General features: G+C 36.3%; 1 protein-coding gene across 16 annotated transcripts in view; it reads right to left on the bottom strand.

The window, feature by feature from the left end:
- WDFY3 (WD repeat and FYVE domain containing 3) overlaps positions 1 to 18,254 on the bottom strand; it is a 251,531-nt gene that overhangs the window by 198,707 nt on the left and 34,570 nt on the right. For 3 of the 16 annotated variants that reach the window (XM_070612688.1, XM_070612684.1, XM_070612687.1), the window contains exon 3: positions 12,578 to 12,669. The exons of the other annotated variants lie outside the window; for them this stretch is intronic. The gene's annotated coding sequence lies outside the window, so the exon portion shown is untranslated. The remainder of the gene's footprint in view (positions 1 to 12,577; positions 12,670 to 18,254) is intronic. 16 annotated transcript variants of the gene reach the window in all.

Here is an 18,254-nt window from a genome sequence, read left to right as displayed (position 1 = left end):
AGAGCAGGAAGCCACAACTCAACATGAAAAAGACAACCCCATTAAAAAATGGGCAAAGGACTAGAATAGACATTTCACCAAAGAGGATATACAAATAGTCAATAAGCACAAAGAATGCTCAATATCATTAGTCATCAAGAAAATGCATATCAAAACCAAAATGAGATACTAGTTCACATCCTCTAGGACGGCTATTATCAAAAAATGAAAAATAAGGGGCTGGCCCTGTGGCCAAGTGGTTAAGTTCGCACGCTCTGCTTTGGTGGCCCAGGGTTTCACCAGTTTGGATCCTGGGCACAGACATGACACCACTTGTCAGGCCACGCTGAGGCAGCATCCTACGTACCACAACTAGAAGGACCCACAACTAAAAAATATACAACTATGTACCGGAAGGCTTTGAGGAGAAAAAAGGAAAAACAAAATCTTTAAAAACAACAAAAAAGAAAAATAAGTGTTGGCAAAGATGTAGAGAAACTGGAATCCTTGTGCAATGCTGGAGAGAAGGTAAAATGGTGCAGCCACTGTGGAAACCATTATGGCAGTTCCTCAAAAGGTTAAACACAGAGTTACCATATGACCCCACAATTCCAATCCTAGGTATATACCCCAAAGAACTGAAAACAGAGACTCAAACAGATACTCCTGCGCCAATATTCATAGCACCAGTTTTCATAATAGCAAAAGGTAGAAGTAACTGAAGTGTCCATCAATAGATTAACAGATAAACAAAATGTGGTATATACACACAATGGAATCCTATTTAGCCTTAAAAAGGAATAAAGTTCTGATACATGCTACAACATGGACTAAACCTTGAAAACATACTAAGTGAAATAAGTCAGACACAAAAGGAAGGACAAATATCGTATGATCACACTTATACGAAACATGTAGAATATGGACATTCATAGAGACAGAAAGTAGAATAGAGGTTACCAGGGACCAGGAAAAAGGAGAATGGGGAATTATTGCCTAATGGGTATAGAGTTTCTGTTTGAGATCATGAAAAAGTTCTGGAAATAGACAGTTGTGATGGTTACACAACATTTGGAAAGTACATAATGCCAATGAATTGCACACTTAAAAATGGTTAAAACAGTAAATTTTAGGTTATGTATATTTCACCACAATTTTTAAAAAAGAAAGCATTTAAGATTCACTATTATTCCTGAAACATAGAATTTAATTACATCTAAAGCCTATCACAACAAAATTGTCAGACCAACACAAACTCATACAGTACTACCTTCAAAGTATATATTCAACATTAAAATCAAGCATCCAGAAGCTTTTTAGCCTATCTAAAAAGGAAAAGGAAACCATGAAGAAAATGAAAAAGACAACCCACCAACTGGGAGAAAACATTTGCAAATCACATATCTGACAAGGGGTTAATTTCCAAAATATATAAAGAACTCATACAACAACAACAAAAAAATGGACAACCCGATCAAAGAGTGGGTAGAGGACATGAACATTTTTCCAAAGAAGATATACAGATGACCAACAGGCATATGAACAGATGTTCAACATCACTAATTATTAGGGAAATGCAGATCAAAACTACAATGAGATAGCACCATACACCTGTCAGAATGGCTATAATTAACAAGACAAGAAATAACAAATGTTGGAAAGGATGCGGAGAAAAGGGAACCTTCATACGCTGCTGGTGGGAATGCATACTGGTGCAGCCACTATGCAAAACAGTGTGGAGATTTCTCAAAAAATTAAAAATAGAACTATCACATGATCCAGCTATCCTACCACTGGGCATTTATCCAAAGAACATGAAATCAACAATTCAAAGAGATTTATGCATCCCTATGTTCAGTGCAGCATTATTCACAATAACCAAGACGTGGAGGCAACCCAGTGGTCATCAATGGATGAATGGATAAAGATGTGATATATACATATACACAATGGAATACTACTCAGCCATAAAAAAGACAAAATCATGCCCCTTGTGACAATATGGTTGGACCTTGAGAGTATTATGCTAAGTGAAATAAGTCAGACAGAGAAAGACAAACACCATGATTTCACTCAAATGTGGAAGATAAACACATGGATAAGGAGAACAGACTGGTGGTCACCAGAGAGGAGGGGGCTGGGGGAGGGCGAGAGGGGTAAAAGAGAATATATATATGGTGATCGGTAAAAACTAGACCATTAGTGTTGAGCACAATGCAGTCTATACACAAACTGATATAAAATAATGTACACCTGAAATTCACACGTTTTAAGTCAATATGACCTCAATAAAATAATTTTAAAAAAAAATCAAGCATCTAATTCCACTGCCCATACTAAAAGAGAGGCCCATAAATTATTCCAAATGAAGGATTTTTGTTTTTATAGCAAGAACTTGGCATTTAAGACAAGCTAAACTCATAAACACTTCATGGAAATAAAAGCTTAGCTCATTGCAGGCTTGAAGTCTTTACTTGTCTATTTTTGTTTCTATTTCCACATCTAGAACTCTCTCTTTAACCTAATTTAAAAATGGGACTCCCAGGAAAAAAAAGTGCATTCATATTTTTAATAATCAAAATGGCAGAACTTCCAGGTAGTAGAAATTTTAAGTGTGCAAACATCAATTAACAGGAACTGGCAGAAAAGGTCATAACTGTACACACACAAACACCACAATGTGCCTCACGCTTTTGGCAAGTAGCACAAAACCAATCATTCACCACGCTGTTTCCTAATCGAGAATGTTACTGTTCCCAAAAACTAATAAAGAACCTCTGTTTCATAATAACGTTAATCCTTAAATTACACTTGATGTTCCTACTCCAAAAAAAGTGGAGCCTGTCGTACATTTACGAGTAAGACAGTCATCACGAAAAGATCATGTTTTCTCATCGTGCTGGACAGCTGGAAGAAAACCATCTTTGTTGTGGACAAGCTCTAATTTTAGAAGAGGGATGAACATCATAAACTAAAGTAAAGCAGAAAGACACAAAAATGACGAGTTAAGAAATGCAAAATAAAAGCAAAATGGAACACTGAGTCCATTGAGGCAAGTTCACAAGGGACGAGCACAGGAAGAAGGTGACTACAGGCCCAGGCAGTCACAGTGCCCGTGATTACACCCGACCTCTCAGCCACTCCTTGCCCGCAAGCATAGTCTCGGCATGGTCACTACCACCACCATTCTCAGTGAAAAAAAGAAACCAAATGTGGACTTCACTTATGCAAATGATTCATAATGATTAGATGAAGAATTCACTGCTTTTCCTTCCTGCAACTGTTAAAGTATCTTCCAGAGAATGCTAATATTCTCAGCATGTGGTTACCAGCAAGTGACTGGTCGGCTTCTACTTGAGGACGGAAAGCTATTCTAAAACTCGAATGCTGTATTTCACCCGGGTTTCAATGTATCAAGAACATTGTTCCAAATAAAACAAAATGAAACGATGAAATCCCAGAGCTCTGTGATCTCTAGTCATTCTTTCAAACTAATCATGGACTCTCGATAAAGTGAAGATGAATAAACTGAATTAATAAAACAATTTCCACGGAGGCTATCAAATGAAAGCAATATAATTTCAGTTTAAAATAACCGTGGTACAAAGAAAATTCCATTAAGCAAATCAGAGTTTTTGAGTGTTTGCTGTGTTGTTTCCATTCTGGCTAGCAAATGTCTGTAAGTCGTCTTCTTAGACTCATTGATAAAAGACGTTTGCTGGTTCTACTCTAAGAACACTGAACCACAGAAAAGAGACGAATACGTATACTTGCAAATACATATGTACACAAAAAACAGTGTTTACTTTGACCTGAAATAGATGTAACTTTTAATGCATCAATCAACCAGACCTCTTTTATTTTACTGATCCATGACAACATAAGTCTCTGACCTATTATCTTTCTCACCTTTTTCCTATACATTTCAGATTTGTGGAGATCGTGGAGCTACAGAAGCCTGAAAGAGGTCAGGCCTGGTGCCAAGATCACTGAAAAGAGGCCGGAGAGCCTGGAAGGCCAGTTGGCCAAAGCCTACTAGGCTAGTCCAAACTTTCGTCTCTACAAAGATAATTCGCAGTAACTGAATATCTATAAATCTAGGTCATTTGGCATAGAAGCTTTAAAAGAATTGGTAATTACTGAAGCTAGATGATAGGTATATAAGTGCTAATTTTATGGAAGTTTGAAATGTTCTGTAGTAAGAAATTAAAAGTAAAATAAATAAATTGGCATATTCTATGTATGAAATAGCAGATGACTATGGCTCAGGCTTTAAAATGTAAAATTGTGGGTCAGTGATAAATAGAGCTGTATATGTTTCTCTGGTACAGATAACTACCTCATTCCTTCACTGTTAAATACACCAAATTCATTTCAAATTCATTACATTTTCTAACTATAACCCAAAATGCCATGGCAATAATAGAAATCATTAATAAATTAGAATACATAAAAAACTTTTAAAAATCCTGTGAATGGCAAAAAACACCATAAGGAAAGTTGAAAGACAAAAAAGAAGAAAATATTTGGGAGAAAATATTTGCAAATATATATTACAGATAAAAGTGCTAATATTCCTAATATACGAAGACCTTAATAACCAAAGGAAAAAAGAGCAAAAATCATAGAGAGAAATGAAAAAACACATGTATAGTTATCCCCACCTATATATATGGCTCTTATAGATCTGAAAGATATAAACTTAACTCATAAGAAAAATGCACATCAAAACTACATTGAGATACTATTTCTTTGCCCTTCAGATGGCAAAAATTCCAGAGCTTGAGCATATACTCTTGGTAAGGCTATGGAAAACCAGGCATGCTCCTACGTTGCTGGTGGGAATGCAAAACAGTACAACCATGGAAGGGAATTTGGTAACATCTACCAAAACTACACATCCATTTACCCTCTGACCCAGTAATCCCACTCCTGTATTTATCCTGAAGATACACCTCCAACAGTATAAAAAGACATATGCACAAGGATAGTCATTGCAACCCTCTAAAACTGCAAAATCCTAGAAACTACCTGGATAGCCAAACCTATAAGACAGGATGCATAAACTGGCACACATACACAGAAGAATGACGACGATCTCTATGAATTGATATGGAATGATTTCCAGGATATATTTTTCAGTTACAAGAGCAAAGTACCAAAGTACTTAGACAGCATACTACCCTTTGTGTTAGAAAAAAGAGAAATAAGAAAACACATATATTTGCTTATCACTACAAAAAGAAAAATCAGAAGGATAAACAAGAAACCAATGATAAGTTAATTATCTACAAGGGTGGGGTGTTGTTTTTGTTTTTGCAGTGGTAGAAGTGAAGGAATTCTGAAACTACTTTAGATGATACTCGCTTAGAGCAAATGAGTGAAAATTCTGGTATGGTTAGGAGGCTGTGGTCTCACTAGAGAAAAAGAGAGAACTGGAGAAATCACTGTGAACTCATATTTCTAAATATCTGTGTGTCCAAACATATATCCACATCACGTGAGCATATGCATGCAAACGTGCATATGCATACATATGTGTGCACATATAAAGATACACAGACTTCCTAGCTTTGTCCCCCAATAGGGCCCAGAAGCAAAGATACCCAGCATATATTGAGTGTCCAAATCTTGGTTCCTACTACCACTCCCCACTTCCCACTAAAAGGGACCAAGGATCCTAAGAGAAATGACTGACTCTAGGGCTGTGCAGAGAAGGTACAAGAGGAGTCTTATTAGAAATAGTTGAAAATAATGAAGCGCTCAAAAAAATGTTGGGGGCCTGTTAAAGGGTACAGGAGCCAGAATGAAGAAAGAGGGTTCCACTGGTGAGATTTGGGACAATTTGAGGACCAAACTATTTAAGGACAGTAATGAATTGCTAATCACTGGGCAACAAACAGGAATCCATGAGTTCAATATTAAATAAAACATTACATATCGATAAATAAATAAAAGGACTCTTCTTACAGTAGAATGTTGAATGATGACTGGTAAAAGCAGAGGAAGTGCTGGTATTGGGGAAAAAAGTCATCATTTTACAAGCATAATAGTAAAGACTGGTTCAAGTAAATTATCATCAATGAGCCCTACATACAGGGGATGAAATTTTGATGAGGAGCAGAATATTTTAATTGTCTTAAAGTATGTCCTCATAGACTGCTTATTAGTTGTAAGGCAGTACAGTAACTACATAGTGGAGAAATCAGACAAAGAAACAGGCAATCAACATTTATATCACAAATGAGGAACAGATGGACACTGTACCTCCAGATAAGATGTGCTAGGAAAGCCACATCCCTTATGCAATATTCCATCCAGGACACATAACCTGAATCTTATGACAAGGAAGTGTCAGATAAACCAAAGATAAGGAATAAACTGTTTAAAAAAAAAGGGAGTGAGAACGACTGTATACTTTAAAAATGCCAAAGTGAGGCCGGCCCCATGGGCTAGTGGTTAAGTTCAGCGTGCTCTGCTTCAGCAGCCCAGGTTCAGCTCCCAGGTGCAGACCTATACCACTTGTCAGTGGCCATGCTGTGGTGGCAACCCATGTACAAAATAGAGGAAGATTGGCACAGATATCAGCTCAGGGCAAATCTTCCTCAGCAAAAAAAAAAAAAAAAAAAAAAAAAAGCCAATGTAATAAATGACAAAGAAAGGTTTAAGAACTATTTCAGATTAAAAGGTACTAAAGTCATGACATCTAAATGCAATATAGGATGACAAACTAAATTCTGTACTGGAGAAGAAAAAATTTGCTATAAGGGATATTTATCTGATCAACTGACAAAACTGGAACATGGCAGATTAGATAAAAGTAATATAACAATGTTAAATTTACTGAAGTTTTTAGACTATTATGTAAGTGATTATCCTTATACTTGAGAAATCCATACTAAAGTATTTAGGACTGAAGGGCTATGATAATACATGTGACTCTCAAATGGTTCAATGAAAAGAATACATATATGCATAATGTGTATTTATAAATACATACAGAGGAACATTCATTCACAAGTTGAATAACAAAGCATTTAGGACAAAAGGTTAAACAGGTGAATCTAGATAGAGGGTACGTGGATGTTCTTTATATTATTTTTGCAACTTTTCTGCACATTTAAAATTATTTCCAAAGAAACATCATGTTCAAAAATCTAACATTTTTCGTCCTAAATTCTATTTTTTCTTCCATAACTTCTACACAGCTGAACAGAACCAGTGTCAACCAGTTATCAAGCCAGAAACTTGGAGGTTAACCTCGATTACCTAATAGTTTCAATTCATTTCCTTCCTTTCCTTCAACTCGCACACTCAAAGGGAGTATATCCTAAGGGAATACCTTTTATAGTTGTCCTTTAGCCTCCAATCATACCAAATTGGTTCAGGATCTACCATTTAGCTTCTCATCTGATTTCCTGCTACAATCTACTAATGATCCCCCTTCCTCCAGTCTTGGCTCCAAACCATTCCACACACTGCTAGAGTGCCCTCCCCCAGATGAAACCTGATCATGTGCACTCTGGATTTCTCAACTGGTCCCAAATACGGGTAGGAAAGAACTTACAGGATCAACTTAAAAATCCCAACATTGATAAAATATAGTACTTTGGATCCTGAGAAGCAAATAAGCAAAAATTATTGCCCAGAGACTCAAAAGCTAGTACAACCTAATTGTAAATTTAGTCATGAGACAACTGCAGGGGCCTCTTGGACCCAGTCTTAAAGTAGCTGCTATTAAGCAACCTATTCAGTGCCTCTTACACAATAACACGGGACAGGACCTCTGGAAAGAGAGGAGGTCGTTAAAAGGAAGGAAGGGAAGGAAAAGGTGGGGAACAAGAAGGAGGGGGAGGGTGCAGCAGCGAGAAGTAGGGGAGGAAAGCACAGGGAAGGGAAAGGAGGAAAAAAGACATCTATTCTCTAGGATTTCACAGTAAAACAGAGATTTGTCTTGTAATAAAATATCAACATCTAAGAGTTAACTAGCCCTCTTGCGACTGTTCCTAATGGAAGAGCAAACGGGAGCATAATCACAGAAAAGTTCTTTTTTTTAGAGATTTTACTTTTTTCCTTTTTCCTCCCCAAAGCCCCTCAGTACAGAGTTGTATATTCTTCGTTGTGGGTCCTTCTAGTTGTGGCATGTGGGACGCTGACTCAGTATGGTTTGATGAGCAGTGCCATGTCCGCGCCCAGGATTCGAACCAACGAAACACTGGGCCGCCTGCAGCAAAGCGCGCGAACTTAACCACTCGGCCACAGGGCCAGCCCCAGAGAAAAGTTCTTTATGTCTTTATGAATATCTGATGTTTTATAAGAAGTTACTTAAAGCAGTATTACTCATAATCAAAGTATATTCTATGAGTACTGAAAAATATTTATAAGCAAATGTGGAATCATGCTTTTAGTGCTTTCATTTTGTAGATTCCTTTTTAATTTCTGAGTTCAAGGCATGAATATATAACTATAAATTATGTAAAACTACATACTATATAACATATATGTGTATGTATATTGTACACAAAAGTTATAAAATACATATTTATATCTGGATTCTAGGATCCCACTTGTGCACCTATACCTGTAGATTTTACATATCAGTAACACTCAAGTAACTTCCATACTAAACTTCAAGCTGCACAATAAAAATAAATAAGATTTTATTTTATAAACATAAACATTTCTTGATATTTTATACTAACAACATAAAATACAAAAGATGGCAATAGCCATTCAAGAGTTCACTAAACGATTTAGCTCCTCAGGACAAAAAACTTACTTCTTATAGCTCTTTTCCAGTTTACAGAAATTCTCATCCTCTTTTCTTAGAACTGTGACATTTACTAACCTGTTCTTTTCGGCAGTAAAAACAAAATCAAGAAGGAAGAAAACAAACTACTAGAAGGAACAAGGATTAACTAAGTCTCAGCTTGGTCTCCTCTCCCGACAAGTCTCGTTTTTAATCACCACTTTCATTGAGTCTTTTTATAAAAAGTAATATTTGTCCTCCAAACTTTAATTTAAAAGTCTTAACTGTGTGTCTGTGTGCACGTGGAGAGGAGGAGGGGAGGGAGGAGGGAGAGAAGCAAAGCTCAGTTTACAGACAGGTTCTTTTACTTGAATTTCTGTAGATCTAAGCATGTAAATACAAGGCCAATAGAACAGCAAGAAGTTTTATACGTAACGAAGTTGTTTAATTTACTCTCCAAACATATTGCTTAAGGAATTAAATGATAGTTAAGCACGGCAGTGTGTGACCTGTCTTCTATTCTACTGGGAAATGTGCGCAGAGATCTTTGAGCTTACAAAGGCGGTTCGTCTGCCTCTTTAGGTTTTGTAAATAATGGAGGATGGAGAAACCACCTTAGCCTTTTGGTGTAAAGATAATCAGATTCTCAATGAAGTCCTTACCAATCTGTAATGCTACTAATAGATACGCTTAGCAGCTGGTTCCAGAGGCCATGTACCAAGCTATCAAAAAAAAATTCCAATTGGATAACAGATTGATAGAAATCCTACTGTCAAACTGCAAAAACTTTAATCAGCTTATTTTTGTTCTTTTATAAGAATTTTTAAAAATAAAACAAATTTTTGCAAGCTACATCAAAAGCAAAGGCATTCAGGCTGTCAATCCTACCTATGCTCACAGATTTTAGTTCTGAGAGTTCAACGAATCATTTTTCTACACACAGAAGCACAAGTAATTACAAAAGTTTTACACTTACTTAAATTCCATTTTCTTACAAAGCCGATTTCTTTAATGTTAGAGCATTTACAGAATACTTCTTAGGAAACCATCAATGCAGAGATTTCTTCAATGTAAAATAAGTGGAAAGAACTACGTGACTATATCCATATTCTATTTCTTAGGCATTGACTAAGTTTCCTGCATAGGACTTTATCCTTTACAAAGGGATTTCACATTTATTTTACCATTTAACTATATCCTCACGATAACCTTGTGGAAAGAAAACCCCAGTATGTCAAGTGCCTACCATACACCAGCATTTTACCTGAATTATCTTTTTAATTCTAACAATAATCATATGATATTGATATATCAATCTCATTTCTGCAGAACAGAACACTGAGAATAAGAGAAGTTAAGTAGCTCAAGGTCACATGCTAGTAACCAGAAGAACCAGGCCGCTTTGGAAACAGGTCTGCCGAAGTCCACAACCTCTGCTCTTTCCCTGACACACGCTGCTGCGTCATCACAAAGAAGAAAACAGTCAGAGGCTAAGGCAAACAAGGCTGCTTAGCTGGGATGTGGTAAAATAGGATTGCAACCTAAGATCTTCCGATTCTGAAACTCTTCCCACTGCAGTAGCTACACAATCATTCCAATACATACAGATACAGCTCAAGTATAAAATCACGGCTCCAAATTTTCCCTGAAAATTGGCAAGAAACCGTACAATATGTTAACATGACACCAGTATTTCCATAGAAAACTTCCTAACACACAAAAGGTCTATCACACGACCTCCTTTGCTTTTCCAACAGCAGCTGAGCTGACCCAGGCCCACTGTGCCTCCCTGCAGGCAGTGCAGAAAATGCAAAGACTTCACTTGTGCAACCTCTCAGGCCACACAGAACGAACATCGAAGTTCCTGGGTGCTGGGGACTGTGGGTCCCCTACCCTCTCCTCTCTGTACCAAGCAACTTACATGATACCATCCCTCAGTGCCGTATCCGTTCTCTTTAACCTCTTCCTTTTCCTATTCTTTTCCCAACTTCTGCTCCATTAACTGGAAAGAAACCTTTCTTAAAGAAACCTTTCTTAATTATTCTCATTTGTTAACCTCAACCCAGTAGTAACTACTTCCAGTCACTAGTCAATTCCCCTGGAAATATTTCTTACATATCTCATGTGGCTTGTTGCTCCTGTGACAGGAATAGTTTCCAACTTCACTGGGCAGACACCAGGAAGAAGAAAATGCAGAATGTGGATTTCTACAAGAAAATTGCTCTGGACTCTCTTCAAATAGTCAGTATCATTTAAAAAAAAAAAAAGGAAGAAAGAAACAGAGAGAAAGAGAAAAAAGATGAGGGAAACTAATCTAGATTTTAAAAGAATAAAGAGACATAAGCAAATGTAATGTGTGGACCTTAACTAGACAGTTATTTGAAAAAAGCTATAAAAGAAATCTTGGGGACAACTGGAGAATTTGGATATGGACTGGACTGCCACACCTCCTTCCTGAAATGTATATACCCACAATGAGAATGTATGTGGCAAAACGCTAGTAATTGCTAAATCGAGGTTGAAGGTATTTGGATACGCACTGTATTATTCATTAAACTTCTCCATACGTTTGAAATTTTCAAAACGCAAAGTTTGGTGTAAAAGGAGGTGGAAAAAATCACTGTGCAATCTCCACTTATTTTTAGATTTCTACTATTTTTGATAGAGCAGAAATAAGAAACTTCCCATTGGTCTACAAAGTGCTAACTGGTAAATGTTAGAATGGGTTACCACTCTAGCCAGGCTGTGAGTAAGAAAGATATTCAAAATTATGACCCTTTCTTTTTCCTCTATAAACAAATGTATTTTACAGCATCAATACTTTAAACATAAAACCATTATTTTCCCACATTACCAAAGATGAAAATTTGTGGTTGCACTGCCTAGATCTCATGGACCACGCACTTCACGGTCTACATGAGAAGGTCTGACATCACGGGAAACAAATGGTAAAGGAGCAAAGCATGTTCTCACAAACTTGGTGAATTATTTGCATACACCTTACACAATCTCAGAGATGTTCTTTTCCTTTGTTAATTCTGGGATAGATATCTTTTTATTCTTAAAAAGCCCAACTCCTCTCAGAGGCCCAGTTTTTAGGTAAATCATGCAGAAAAGAGGCGTATAATGAACCTAAAGAAAGAGTAAAAAGGATGGCTAACGCCACCACAATTTTTGCTGGAATACAAGCCAAAGAGAACACTGTTTAAATTTTTTAAGGACTTATGCTTCTTCAAAATACAGTTAAAATAGAAGATATGACTGAAAACTTCATTCATTTGATTCACAGACCATTTTCCACTATTAAATTAGACTTAAAATGCATCCCCACCCCAGACTCATACACTATAAGCTGTGGAAAATAAGTATACCACAAAAATCCCCACACCCACAAAGGTAAGAAAAAGCAAGGAGCTAACTCAAATGAATAACCTTAAAATGTATCAAAACTTAAAATCGCAAAAATTTTTTCCTGGATAATAGTTTGCTTCAGTTTCTATACTAAAGATATTTATTTTCTTCCTACATACAAACACTTCTTAAAGACTCTGTCCTTTCCCCTACTCACTGAAAAGGCAACTCTATCGTGAACTCATAACTGGGTTCTTCCAAAGAAGCTGACTGATCAGTGTTGGGCATCTTCCTAACATGAGACAAATGGATTCTCTCTCTTAGCAGAACTTCAAATATGATAACCAAGATAACTAGCTATGGTGGCCAAGGGCTAGCTGAACTTATACCCTCAACTGACCATTGTACACTGATAAGAAAGCAGAGAAAACCACTTGGCAGGGAGAAACAAAAGCAAGAGTACAAGCAACTCCAGGAAAAGAAATGCAGAATAAGTACCTAAAACATTCAGTCCCCAGAAGCCTGGCTGTACTTCCTTACTTGACTTCTATAGTATTTGGTCCCAGGATAATTGTTCTCAAAATAATTCTCTAAAAAAAAAAGGTAAATACGGACATCTATGTAAGTACAGAACTTCCAAATGAAATAAATGAGTTAAATTAGCATACATCAAAAAAATGATTAGGACATAGCAAAGCCTGGAATTCAATTACTTATAAATCAATAGATTCTTCCCCAAAATAGAATATTAACCTTACACAGGGTCAACCTGAGAAGATAGAACCAATTCTTCTGCTCCAAAGTTTTTTTTTATTAGTATCTACTTACTTTTCTCTGCAATAGAATAAAATATTTGAAGCCTATATTTAATACAATGAACATTCACAGGCTATTGTCTTCAAAAATAAATCCAAATGTTGTAAGAATGCTTCACATTCTTTTACGGAAAAGAAATAAGTGATGTCTTTCTTCAGTTATAAGAGGCAGGACAGCAGGGCAGGTAAATGCCTGAGCCCTGGAACCAGACTCCTGGCTTTGAATCGTGGCTCTGCCCTTTCCTAATCCTGTGACCCAGGGCAAGTTACTTCTCGTACCTGTTTCTAACAGCAAAAACTCAGTAAAGTAACAGAATCAGTCTCATTGGGTTGTTAAGAAGAATTAATGATGTAATATATGCAAAAGTAGGAAACAGTAAATGTTCATTGCTCTTGCTATTTTCATTATGATTAACTATTATTGAGGGGAAGAGGCATGTATCTGTGACATTATAAAAATGGATTTCTTGAACAGGTCCATTCTTTAGCAGGCACAGGAAATGAAAAACATAAAAATGTATGATCCAAAAAACAGGGGAGATAAAGATAAACCCACATTAAAAAACTACACTTTCTACAGCAGGGACTCTGCAACAATAAACTGAGAGGTTCTGCCATGAGGGACAGCTCGCCTTTTGATAAAATTTTGTAAGAGCTCTCCTTCAACATGTGACCACGAAAGGAAGTCCCATCCCTGAACGCCCACTCAGACACAGCAAAGCATCGGGATGATCTACTGATGCTGGAAGAAGGTAAAAATCTGGAAAACATTTTTCAAAAATTATAAAGGATTTTAAAAAATAAGCCAAATTTTAACTCTGATCTCAAAAACTCTGAATTTTGAACCATGATTGGTTCAGAGGGAACCACAAAAATTCATTCCTATGGGACTTTTGAAACATTTTTTGGAGTAGGCAATTTTATAGTTAAGAAAGAGCTAGAGCTATTGTAAGGAGAAAAACAATTCTTGCATCATGAACACATGACACATGATTTGCTTCCTACAAAACAGGCAGTGAGACTAAATATAAAAGAATCAAACTGAAAGCTCAAAAATCATGTGCAAGGAGACAAGAAAGGGACAAAGGAAGGTGGAGGTGGAAGAGAGGGAGGGCAGACCAGTACAAATAATTTCAAATTTGTAATTTGAAATTCCAAATTAATTAATTCCAAATATATATTGGAGGGGAAATATCCTAAATAACCAAAATACCCTAATTTCTGTAAGAAAACACAAAATTTAAAAAGCAAACAAAACTTAGAAGGGACCTATATTTCCTTCCCTACATATTTTGAAATCAAATAATTCTTTAACTCACATTGTACTTCAGCATATAGACATATTCACAACAATCCTTCCTTCAGTCAAGAAATAATGAATCTTTGGGCCGGCCCAGTGGCATAGCCATCAAGTTCGTGCTCTGCTTTGGCAGCCCAGGGTTCACTGGTTCGGATCCCAGGTGCAGACCTACACACCGCTTATCAAGCCATGCTGTGGCAGGTGTCCCACAGAGAAAGTAGAGGGAGATGGGCACAAATGTTAGCTTAGGGCCAGTCTTCCTTGGCAAAAAGAGGAGGATTGGCAGAGGATGTTAGCTCAGGGCTCATCTTCCTCAAAAAAAAAAAAAAACAACAAAACTGAATCTTTACTTTCAAAATACGATTCTAGGCTAGGCTTTTTGAGGTTCCTCCCCAACTACACACAAAGATTACAAAACTGCTTGAGAGCTTATTTCAGCTATTCCCCCATTTCCTCTTCTCCTTCTATGTCATCTATGTTGTATAACACCTTCAAGTCACAAACTCTTAAGGACAGCAGTGGCCTTCTTCATTTTCATTCACATAAAGCACGAAAAAATGTGCTCAGACAAAGGTAAAGCTGACGTGTGACCAAATGAGGAGCAAACTGTACGTGAGCAGGAGACTTCCTCCTAAATTGCCTATTTCCCTCAACTCAGACACAGACCCTTCTCAAAGGAGAAGTGTAGCTTTCATAGGATGCTACTAAGTGGCCCCAGTCATCTCACAACCAGATTAATGCCTTTTATTGGCTTCATAAAGCTCAGGTGCACGGGTCACCTAAGACCACGTGACACGCCCTTCACAAGACCAGGAAGAGAACAGCGTCCCTCCCCCCACTCCTCTCCCCCAGGGCAAACAAAACCAAAACAGAGGAGAGTGGCTAGTGGGTAAAGTTTAAAAAGAAAACAAAAATGGAAAGTCGACATCTTAGTGTTCCCAATCAAAAAAAAAAGTATTCAGTGACTACAAAATATCTGCCCAGACCTACAGCAAAAACAGCACACGTACTCCCTCCCTTTCGTTTTTCCCTCCTTCCTAAGTCAATAACCTAAGTGATGGCTCTAAACTCATATCCTTTTATGCAAACTCTATTCTACTTTTTAAAAATAAAGTCAACATGCTAATAAAATGTGTAAGCAATCAACTAAACACTGAGGGTTATATATTATCATGACAGGACATCATTTTGTTTATATTTTAGACTTCAAAAACTCCTGAGTAAAAATGAATTAGGGGTGATGTTTGTAACAACAAATAGCAGTTAACATAAATTCAGCTTTTACTTATTACGTGCCAGGTACAGTATTAAGCACTTTACAAACATTTTCTCATTTAGCCCTTAGGGTACTAAATACCATTAATAAACCCATTTTACAGATGAGGAAATAAGAAAAGAAATTAAGAAATTTGTATTAGGGCAAATAGCTGTAAGCAAAATGCCGTGATTTAAACCAGAAAATATGACTAAGCTTGGGACCTTAACCAAAATATGTATTACACTGCAGTTTTTCACTTTTAGATCTGCTTTTAATATTTTATACAATTTTTTTATCATATTGTTAATAAAAATAAATGCGTAATTTGTCCTCAAAACAAGAGCCAAATGAGGTATACTCTGGGTCAAAATCAACCATGACGTAGTCACAGAAACCTCAAGCTCTAGTCAATAAACCAAAAGTCTAAGGAAAGAAAAGAAAAAAGTTTCACAACAGGGGATAAAATGTGATTAACATGATTTGTATTTTTAAGTCCTAAAATTTAAGTATCATTTCTTGAAATAAAGAAAAGTTGAATTAAATTTTAAAACCCCAATACTCTAGTAATGCTAATTTACTTTTCAACTTGCAATTTTTTCTAATAAAAACTTTTTAACTTTGTAATTTAAGCTTCACATTAAGTATATTTGTCCTTTTTATACTGTATAAGTTCTCTTCCTTGAACTTTTTAAACTCTCTCAATATACGCTTCCAGAAAGAAAACATTCTACACAGACTTTCATTACTGAATTAATTTTTTCTAAATCATAAAACATACAACACTATTTTCCTCATAGATACTAATTCTGAAAATCTAGTCACAAATCTATCTATTCCCAAAAGTTTTTATAATAAAAGGAAGACAAATTATGCACAAAACTCTCAGTTCAATCTCCTGGTAACACACAATCTTAAGAGCTTATGTGTAAAATTTTCTCTTTGCCATAATCAATGGAACAGAGCTTTTTTCCTAAGAAAAAAAATTACCATTTGTTCAAATATAAGAATGCATTTTCCAATCCACTCTATGCGTATCAAAATAAAATCTTAATTTAAAAATTCTGTATGGTTTTTGTTAAACTACAACCTACTAACAAGTAAAAAGGATATCACATAGAAGTCCCATTGAAATCATACTCATTTAACTTCTATACAGTATGAAATGACTTAAATTTCCAAACCTAGTGAGAGTTAAAAATAAGTTCATCATTTCTAACAATGAGGTGTTCACTGTCTACTAAAATGTATGATCTATAGTTACAGTAATTCACAAATAATTATAATTCAACAATCCCTTATAAAATTCAGTCATGTAATCAGATGCTTTAGAAGTATATGTTCAATTTATTCTAATGGAGTTGTTTAAAACAATCTTTTCTCAGTGAATTTGAGATTTTCTTAGATTAAATTTACTGAGAAATGTTACTCCATGTTCTACACACATACACCCCCACATTAGAATAACTAACTCATACAGATAATGTCAGGGACGTTAAATCTTGATTCCAGAAACACAACTATACTGCCTTCCAAAACAAAGACTACAAAAATGAACCCATAAGAATACTTTCCAAGTACTTCTCCATCAATGTATACTGTGTGTATGTATACAATATGCATATTGAGAATTGCCAGCTGGTGGATACAGTATATGATTCTATCACTACATTCTGCAGAAGTAACTGTAATTGGCCATTTCTCTCAGCCAAGTTGGTGTATTAAATATCCTCACAAATGTCTGATAATTTCTAACACTTTATAATAACTTAGTAGTAGAAAATGACCACAGAAAAGTTGATAAAATTAAAGTATTCTTAATAACCTATGACCTCTTACTCTTAAATTTTTTTAGGGAAATGAAGTTAGGCCTTTGAATATTATATGAGAAATAGCAGGTTAATAACTCAGCAAAGTGGAGTTGAAAAGTCAGGTACTACTTGAATTCTACATAGGACCGAAAAATAACTGATTTAATGAAAGTAAACAAAACAAACTCTGTTTTGCTTAAAAAAAAAAAAAAAGGAAATGGAGCTAAAAGTTACATTTCTCCTTTTTTTGTAAGGGTACTTTCTGATTACAAAGCTATATGGCACAAGAGTGATAAACTTCTATTTAAAGTTTAAGACTAAAGTCTTCTGAGTAATATTAAATAATTTATGTATTTTTCCACTTAACGTAATTTCTTCTTCCTTTCATTCTTACATACAGTCATGTACTTCATAATGATGTTTCAGTCAACAATGGACCGGAATTACAACGGTGGTCCCATATCATGTAGCCTAGTTGCGTAGGAGGCTATATGATCTAGGTGTGTCTAAGTACACTTTATGATGTCTACACAATGAAGAAATCACCTAATGATGCATTTCTCTGAACATCTCCCCATCATTAAGAGACACATGACTGTACTATTGTAGGGAGCTTCAAAGATGGCTCCCAATGACTCTACCTCCTGGTACACACACCCTTGTGTAATCCTCTCTCCTTGATGTGGGCCAGACTTAGTGACTCACTCCTATTGAAAAGAATAGGGAAAAAGTGATGGAACGCCACTACTGAGATTGTATTACAAAGACAAAAGGGTCACATGGCAAAGAAATAAGGTAGGCTACTGGCAAACAGCCAACATGAGGAAGTGGGGTCTTCGGCCCAACAAGCAATGAGGAACCAAATGCTGCCAAGAACCACGTGAGTGAACTGGAGGCAGATCCTCCCCGAGGACTTTCAGATGAGACTGAAACCCTGGTGGACACGCCGAATGCAGCTTTGTGAGAGACCCTGAGCCAGAGGACCCAGCTAATG

This window comes from Equus przewalskii, chromosome 3, assembly GCF_037783145.1.
Source record: "Equus przewalskii isolate Varuska chromosome 3, EquPr2, whole genome shotgun sequence".
NCBI classification, from domain to species: Eukaryota; Metazoa; Chordata; class Mammalia; order Perissodactyla; family Equidae; genus Equus; species Equus przewalskii.
The sequence above is the reverse complement of the archived record's forward strand: the minus strand, read 5'-3'. Positions and strand labels throughout refer to the sequence as shown.